The 9488-nt window shown below is 36.8% G+C and overlaps 1 pseudogene; it reads right to left on the bottom strand.

The window, feature by feature from the left end:
- Positions 1 to 7429: 7429 nt before the first annotated feature.
- LOC137618865 (zinc finger BED domain-containing protein 5-like) lies at positions 7430 to 9211 on the bottom strand (annotated as a pseudogene).
- Positions 9212 to 9488: the final 277 nt, after the last annotated feature.

Raw genomic sequence — 9488 nt, 5'->3', positions numbered from 1 at the left:
AAAATAATATATACATATTGGTTGTGGTTTATTTAATTTTAAGTTTGTTAGGGTTTTTTTTTTTTGGTGTTTTGGTTTTTGCATATTTAATATTAAGTTTGATCAGTTTTAAGTATTTTGAATGTGGATGCTTTTGGTGTTGATTATTTTAGTTTGTAAGGTAATATAGCTTTAAGGTTATGTTTTGTTTCAATTTTCCTTCTGTCCAAGAGTCCGGTTGATAAAGTAAGGGGAAAGTTTGTGTTGTGGGACAATTGTCAGTTAGAGTGATTCAAGGGTGTGGGGGTTGTTTTGCAACATCCCGCCACAAGGTGAAAATCTTACCTACCTAGGGCAAGGAAAGAGCTTAAAAGTAGGCACACTAACAGGCACAAGGATAAGGGAAGAAAGGGGTGGTGATGGGAGACTTAGAAAATGGTGAGGCGGCATAAGAAGAAGGCCCAACAGCAACATTAAAGCAGCAATATTTTTTCAAGGGGCTGCCATGATAGGGCACTGAGGAGAAGTCCTCATAACCAGGCATAGCCTACCAAAGTGTTATGGGTTCTGATTGATAAGCTGAGGGTAATTAACCTTAGTTTATTATACAAGTTATACAGCAAGTTATACAGCATTGCCGAGCCAACTTTTGTAGAGCGGGGGAGAATGCAGAAGACTGTGTGGTCACGTGACTTACCCAAACATAAACAACAGATATCATTTACAAACTTAGACAGCGTACCAACAATATTCATACACTGATTACATACGAAATCCTGACCACAACATTCACATATTATTACATCTCCCTTCTTTTACATTTTCTCAACAAAATCTTGGAAGAACTTTTCTTCTACATATATGGTCCCTGCAACATACATTTAATCCTACATACCTAATTGGCTCTTTAAATTTATTACAAATAATCCTCAAGATATTGAGGTTTCCTTACAACACGACCACTTCTGGTTCTTTGTGATTTTAAGTTATCAGCTTCAGGAATTATAAAAGATTTATTTGCAACATCATTTGTATTTACATCAGTTTCAATTTCAATATCAGATTCGATATAATTATCAGTTACTGTCTCTGATGTAGAAAATATACTTTGCCTTCTACTTCCATTTTGTATTTCCTTTTTGTAACCGCTTTTATTACCTTACCTTTCTTCCATTCCCTTTTTCCTGGAACTGGTTGTAAACGGATGACATCACCTGGTTTTAATGAGACTAAATTCTTACATGATCTGTTATAATATTTAGCTTGCCTAACCAAATTTTTAGTTTGAACTTCTGGTACCCCATCAACAATCTTGGGTTTAAGTAAATTTTCTGTAATAGATAATTGACTTTTAGTTCTTCTACCAAAAATCTTTGAGCAGGTGAAGAGTTAAATCCATCAGTTGGAGTGTTTCTCCATTCAAGAAGTGCCAATAAAGGATCATGGCCATCCTCCTATCATTTTGTGAACAACTGTTTCATTATTTTTACTGCATTTTCAGCTTTGCCATTTGACTGGTGGTGGTAAGGGGATGATTTTACATGTTTAAATGACCATTTCTTTACAAAAGTTTGAAATTCACTTGATGTAAATTGTGAGCCACAGTCACTCACTATAATGTCTGGTATACCATAGCGTGAAAAACGACTCTTTATCTTGTTTACAACATTTGACACTAACATATTTTCCAATGAATTTATCTCAAAATATGATGAATAATAATCTACCAGAATCAAATAGTTACAATTGCCGACACTAAAAATATCCATTCCAATTTTAGACCAAGGCCTAAAAGGAAAATCATATGAATTTAAGGATTCCTTGGTTTGTTTACTACCATACTTATTACACACCACACAAGAAGAAACATAATTCTTTATATCTGCACTCATGCCAGGCCAAAACAATATATCTCTACCATATATTACTGTAGCTTCAATCCCATTGTGAGCATAATGAATCTGTTTCAGCTTGTAAGACCTTAAACATGATGGGACTACAATGCAATTACCTCTAAATATTATATCATTATCAATAGTAAGTTCATCCCTAAATTTAAAAATTTTATGGTTCCAGGAACCTCTATACAATGAGTGGGCCCACCTTTTAGAATTGTTTCTTTTAATGTTTGCAATGCAATATCACTTATGGTCTTTTGTCTAATATCCTCAAGTCTTTCATTTGTCACAGCAGCATGATCTGTCATATTTACATTACCAACCTCTTCAAATAATGCAATTACATCAGATTTATCAGCACCTGAAAATGTATTCGACAAGAAATCTATGCTCAATGTATCTGCTACATACATTTTACTACCTGGTTTATACTTAACACTCAAATTAAACTTCTGCAATTGCAATAACATACTTTGTAACCTCTTTAGACATTTCAATAAAGGTTTCTTAAAAATACTTTCCAAAGGTTTGTGATCAGTTTCTACAATAACATCTTTGCCATAAAGGTATTGATCAAAACGTAACGCTGCAAAAACAATGACTAACATCTCTTTTTCTATTTGATCATATCGCTGTTCTGTTTCAGTTAACGATTTAGAAGCATAAGCCACTGGGTGACCGTTTTGCATTAGGACAGCACCTAATCCTGACATTGAAGCATCACACTGTAAAGACACATTACAATTACTGTCAAAATATTTCAAGCAAGGAGCTTCAACAATTAGTTTCTTAATCTTGGAGAATGCTTCATCATGAGAAGAGTTCCACAGCCATTAAACATTTTTCTTTTCCAGATTTCTTAATGGTTGAGTTACTTCTGACAACCTTGGTAAAAACTTTGAAAGATAATTAATCATCCCTAGAAATCTTTTCAATGATTTAACATCACTTGGCACTTTCAGACAATTAATAGCTTTAATTTTCTTTGGATCTGGACAAACACCATCCTTTGTTAGCAAATGTCCAATGTACTTAACTTCAGTCACATGTAATTTCATCTTCCCTTGATTTAACTTGATGTTTTCTTTTAGGCATCTTTGTAGTAACGCTAATAGGTTCTTATCATGGTTTTCCAAAGCTTCCTGATCAGTATTTCCTTTGCCATAAACTAGGATATCGTCTGCTATTACTTCTATGCCATCTAAATTATGTAAGGCATCATGCATTCATCTCTGGTACTCTTCTGGTGCCGATGATATACCAAAAGGCATTCTCTTCCATCTATACTTACCAAAAGGCGTATTAAATGTAGTCAAATGACTTGACTCTTTGTCAAGTTGCACTTGCCAAAATCCGTTTTTTTTGCATCAAGTACTGAAAATATTTTAGCTTTACCCAATCTTGGTAAAATTTCCTCAATTGTTGGAAGTGGATAATGGGGTCTCCTGATAGCTTTGTTCAGATCTGTAGGATCTAAACAAAACCTTAAATCTTAATGAGGTTCTATTACTAAAACCATGCTAGAAACCCAATTTGTAGGTTCCGAGACCTTTTCAATAATGGTACCTTCCATAATACTTAACTGGTGCTTCAATTTTCTCTTAAGGGCAAAAGGAACTTTTCTTAGAGCATGGATCACTGGTGACACTGTATCATCAATATTTATCTTACATGGAGGTCCTAATTCTCCCAATCCTTCGAATAAATCAGGAAAATCAGAAATAATCTTGTTTTTATCTAACCTTTTCGGAGAAACCTCATTTATTTCTTGCTTAGCACTTGGGTTATCATTCACAAGAATTTTGATCAATTCCAGTCTCTGTCTATCCTCATAACCTATTACAGAAGAAACATTTTCCTTCACTACATAGAAATTAAGTTTATACTGCTTTCCTTTCCTTTCACACGTTAGAGTTTCAATTCTAATAGTCTCAATTGTTTTATTATTAAACACTTTCAGTTTGATGCTATCACCAATATCTAACTTATCATTGCCAATCAAACACTTCAATTCTCTAACACTCAAATCATTGCACGTAGCACCGGAATCAATCTGAAAATTTATTTCTTGCTGATTTACAGTCATGGTTTCATACTGCTTTCTCTCATGAGTCATAGAAATGTTTCCTATCGATTCATTTATTGTGCTAATTTTCTGAAGGTCACTATCACTGTCCTCATTCTCTTCACAAGTTTTCACTTTTTCAGAGTTCCAATTAGTATTACACTGTTTAGCATAATGATTCCTTCTCTTACATTTAGCACACACTTGACCATATGCTGGGCACATCCTAATTTTATGAGTCCTGCCACAATACCTGCAATCTTTTATTTCCTTGGCACAATTGTACTTAGGCTTAATTTGAGGATTTGTGTACTTATTTTTCTTCTTCCTCACGACATTAACTTCCTCTTCTTCAGTATTGCTACTAGTCATCTGCTGCTTTTGCTGGATTCGCATTTCATAATTTTTTACAAAATTCACAGCCCTTTCCAAGGTCATTGGCTTCGTATCCATCTGCACATGATCCAGTAATTTCTCCCTAGCCTTATCATCATGTAAATTGAGGATGAATTGTTCCCTGAGCATTTCTTCTTCATTATCATAATTATAAGTTTTGCATAGAATTCTTAACTGAGTTATGAATTGGTCACAACTTTCATTAGATTCTTGTTTCCGCTTGAGAAATTTGTATCTTTCCATGATTATATTTGATCTGGGACTGCATTCTGCATCAAATTTCCTTAATACTATATCTATCTTATATTTATCTCCATCTGCATCCCAAGAGAGTGTATTATATTTCTCAACCCCTAATTCTCCTATAACATGCAAGAATGTTGCTACCCTTCGTCTGTCAGCTTCATTATCTAAGCCTGTGGCAATTTCATAGTTAATAAAAGCTTCTTTAAATTTCTTCCATTTGAGGGCTACATTAGTACTTGCACTAAAGTCCATAGGACTCGGTGGAGTTAGCTGTACATTCATCTTTATGGTACAAAACTACCTTAATTATGATGAGAAAAAAAAAAAAACTTATCCCACTGGGAAAAATTATGCATGTCGGCAAAAGTCGTAGCCTAGGACATCAACAAACTGGTCCGTAACTTGTAAGTTGTCACGTACCCTCATTTCTTCTTTAATCCAGCTTATATGTAGATAAGAACCACTCCTGACACCATGTTCTGGGTTCTGATTGATAAACTGAGGGTAATTAACCTTAGTTTATCATACAAGTTAAACAGCAAGTTATACAGCATTGCCGAGCCAACATGTGTAGAGCGGGGGAGAATGCGGAAGACTGCGTGGTCACGTGACTTACCCAAACATAAACAACAGATATCATTTACAAACTTAGACAGCGTACCAACAATATTCATACACTGATTACATACGAATTCCTGACCACAACATTTACATATTGTTACATAATCAGCATCTGAAACTTGTTTTTCAGAATGAATTTGTTTAGTGGCAACAAGTCCAGAATAGTTTAAAGAGTATTATAACCTTTCTTGGGCACGCAGAATAGCCATCCTTGAAAGTTTATGGATTTTGTGCAACGTATGACTCTCTTCCGGAGGTCCTGAACATTATACTCTAAAAATGGGGTTGTAAGTTGAAAGAACCTCTTGAAGCCTAGCCCTATTGAGACTGTTGTGAGCATAGGGATCAAACTCCCATTGATCCCTGAACAGGTGAAGTTGTCCCCCTACCGGAAGCTCCTCATTATTGTTGTGAAGAACACGCATCTTTATTCGTTTTTCCTCTACTTTCTCAGCATCTAGTTTGACTGCCTCTCCTAGACCTTTCCCTGTTACCGGAGCCCTTCTTATGAGCTTTGGCAGGGTAGAATGTTGTGGTAGCTCTCTCATACACCAGGTTTAGGGGTGGAGACTGGAACTTACTGCTGGGGAACCATGTACACAGTCTGGGGGATGGCGGCAACTGAGGCTGTTGCGACGGGAAAGGATTTCCTCCCCTTAAAGGGACTTCTGAGCTTCTTGTCCTTGTGTTGAGGTCCTTCATTGGGGATAAATTTTGGTTTAGAGGACATAACCCACTTGTCTATAAGGCTTTTATTCTTCTGAGCTGCTTAGTCCATGACTTCTTTAACTAATTTTTTTCAGGGAAGAGATCATTCCCCCAGATATTGAAGTCGATCAGTTTTCGAGGTTCATGTCTGATCGTAGCATTAGCTAGGATGTGTACCTACATGCTCTCCTGGCTAGGAAGAAAGCATGGAGATCCCTATCAAACATGATTATTTGAGTCTTCACAAAAACTGGTAAGAGATCAGATATGAAATAGTTTCCAATAAGCATCTCTAGATAAGATTGGAAGACTAAAGAGCCAGAAAGTCTCTCTTTACCTTCCGACTCTCCATTTAATAGAGATTCGGGAATCTTAGGCAGTTTCTCGTTAAACTGTTTGCCTTCCGATATCTTTATCTAGTTTTCCAACAGTAAAGATATTTTGGACGTCCTTCTAGTTGTTTGAATCATAAGTACTGGAATGCCCTGCTCTCCACTATTGCTTTCATCATGGCCTCTAAGCTTTAGAGTCAAAGGGGAGACAATATCCTTGGGTGCCACAAAGATGGCCAGTTTCCTGCCAAAGGCAGGAAGTTTGGTATTGCTAAATTCAGCAATCTTCAAATCCCTAACCAATAAGGATGGAGTCTTGCTATGGTCCAGAAGAATTGGTTCCTTAGGGATCGTATAATTACTAATGGACGCTTCCGATATTAGCCTTATGTGGAAGTAAGGAAAAATATCGATTAATAGAAAGAATTCCAAGTCCGAAACTGGCTAGGAACCCAAACTATCCCCGATATGGAGGAACCCTTCGGTTCAGGCCATAAGCTCGAAGCTTGGGAAGCCTTAAAAAAAGGTGCCCTTTTTAAAGCTACTATCCTCGCTGTTAGGTATGCTTAACAGCGTTCATATTTGGCGGTTAGGTTCTCCATAAAAGTTTTCATGAATGCCATTAGTTCCAAGTTACTAGGAAATGAAGTTTTGTCTAAAGCAGGGGTTCCAAACCTTTTTGCACTCGCGACCCCTTCGCGACCCCTTTGCTAAAAATCTGAAACCCATGCGACCCCCTACTTAGGGCTTACTATCATCAGCTTAATTTTCCTTTTATTTTCTGTTAAGTTAAGGAGAGGGGAAGAAACATCTAAGAAAACATTTGAAATTGCTGTAATTATTTATTAACAAATTAAAACACATCTCCCTTTATATTATAAAGGGAGATAACATAATTAAAGGTAAAATATGGATTATAGTAATAGTAATTCTCTAATTAATATTAATGGCTATCAATACATCAATGGATATGGAAATCAGACGAAAAATACTCAATCGCTCTAATTCGAACTCGATACCAAATATCATTCAGCTGTTAAAATTATAACTAATCAGATAATTAGTTTTCCAATATTCTAATGGCCGGAATATCATACATTTCTTTAACATAAAATGGAACTCATTTGTATCGATGACTAAATAATAAAAAATCTTGAATCTGTAAAAACAGCTATCCAACCCAGCTAGTGGGATGCCTGATGTTGCATTTCAGCAGCAAGCTTTGAAATTCGTGGCCGAACGTTTGTTACCGCCAGTCTCATGTCATCTCCAACATCCAATCTGTTCCTATTCTTTGTTTTCATATTGACAAGAGTGGAAAATCCTGCTTCACACAAGTAGGTAGAAGCAAATGGAACAAGGACACGTAAAGCTATCATGCTGATTTTGGAGTATGACTGATACATACCGCACCAGAACTGAGTCACGGATTTCACCTTGAAGAGATCACGAGCTGAAGAGTCGTTCCTTAGATCCAGATATTCATCTTGGATTTCATCTGGGATGCTGGATACATCAAGTTCAGTACAAAATGGTTTCCTTACCAGGGCCTCCTGTTCCTGTGAAAGCTCGGGGAAGTAACGCTCAACTTCCTTTTCTAGAGACTGAAGATGTTCGGTAATCTCATCCTTGAGGAACTGATCCAGTTGGATGTGAGACTCATCCATCACTCCACAAAGTTTTTCAAACATAGCGATGTTTCCAAGATTGGTTTTCCGACGCCAGTTTTGCAGTTTGGAAACAAAGGCCCGAAGACTATCTTGAAAAAGGAGAACATGTGTTTCCTTTCCTTGAAGCTTCAAATTGAGCTTGTTCAGCTGGTCAAAAATGTCGGCTAGGTATGCAATCCTTTTATTCCATGCTTCATCTTCGAAGTGGACAACAAGATCTTTCCTTTCTTGAGTCTCCAGGAATAGCTTTATTTCATCTTTCATTTCAAAGACATGATTAATAACGTTTCCTTTCGACAACCAACGTACTGCTGTGTAGAAGAGAAGGACTTCGTAGTCAGCATTCATGTCTTTGCATAGTTCTTTGAATAGGCGTGTGTTGAGTGCTTTAGTCTTGATATAATTTACAATTTTGATTACAGATTCCAGCACTTCCTGCAGAGAAGCAGGGAGAGTCTTACTGGCGAGAGCATATCGGTGAATCATGCAGTGGATGCCCTTTGCTTGAGGTGCTAGCTTCTTCACTCTCGATTGGAATCCTGATTTCGATCCCAGCATAGCCGGTGCCCCATCCGTACAAACCCCACACACGTTTTCCCATTGAAGATCTTCCTCTTGGAAAAAAGTTGAAACTTTTTCCATGACATCATCAGCTTTTGTTGTGGTTTCAAGTGCACTGCAGAATAAGAATTTGTCTTTAATGTCACCTGAATTAATGTATCTCACGAAGACAAGCAACTGAGAACATGAACTTACATCTGTTGACTCATCGAGCTGAAAGGAAAACAAAGGGGAACCCTTAATTTCAGTCAAAACCTGTTCCTCCACATCCATAGACATTTTAGAAATGCGCCTCTGTATAGTATTATTTGACAGGGATACTTGTTGCATCTTTTTTGCACTGGCTTCTCCAAGAATAAGATTTACTGCTTTCATCACGCATGGTTTAATAAGTGTTTCTCCAATCGTGTGAGGCTTTTTTTGTTTAGCTATTTCGAATGCAATCTCATATGAGGCTTCCAATATGGTTGTACTCTGCTACTGAAACAACCCACTTCTATCGAGTCTTTGGCTTTTAAGACACCGTTCATGCCGTTTGAAGAAATCCAAACCCTTCTTTGCGTGTTCTGGATGTTTCGTCTCGAGATGACGCTTGAGTTTTGATGGTTTCAATGACTCTGCACTTAGGATAGTATGGCACAAAACACACTGTGGTTTCTCAATGCCATCGTTGGCGAGCACAGTGGTGAAGCCAATGTTGAGGTAGCTTTCTGAGTATCTATGCCGTTTAGCCATGGATTCAAATCTGTGAAAAGAATAAAAATTATATCAGGAATATATTCAATTAGAAAATAAACAAGAAATTTAAATAAAAACATATTTCCAATCAAAATGTCATATCACAACAGCATGCTTGCCAGACACAACTCACCTCTACTGCTTACTTATCTCCTTGTTAAAATAAAGTAAAAATGTTGAATAATGCAAGCTTTGGAACACTGACTGGTGGCGAGTAATTTACGAGCCGGGTATAAATTTCTTAATGCATACGATAGACACGTAAATAATTAAA

Source organism: Palaemon carinicauda, chromosome 25, assembly GCF_036898095.1.
Source record: "Palaemon carinicauda isolate YSFRI2023 chromosome 25, ASM3689809v2, whole genome shotgun sequence".
Taxonomy (NCBI): Eukaryota; Metazoa; Arthropoda; class Malacostraca; order Decapoda; family Palaemonidae; genus Palaemon; species Palaemon carinicauda.
The sequence above is the reverse complement of the archived record's forward strand: the minus strand, read 5'-3'. Positions and strand labels throughout refer to the sequence as shown.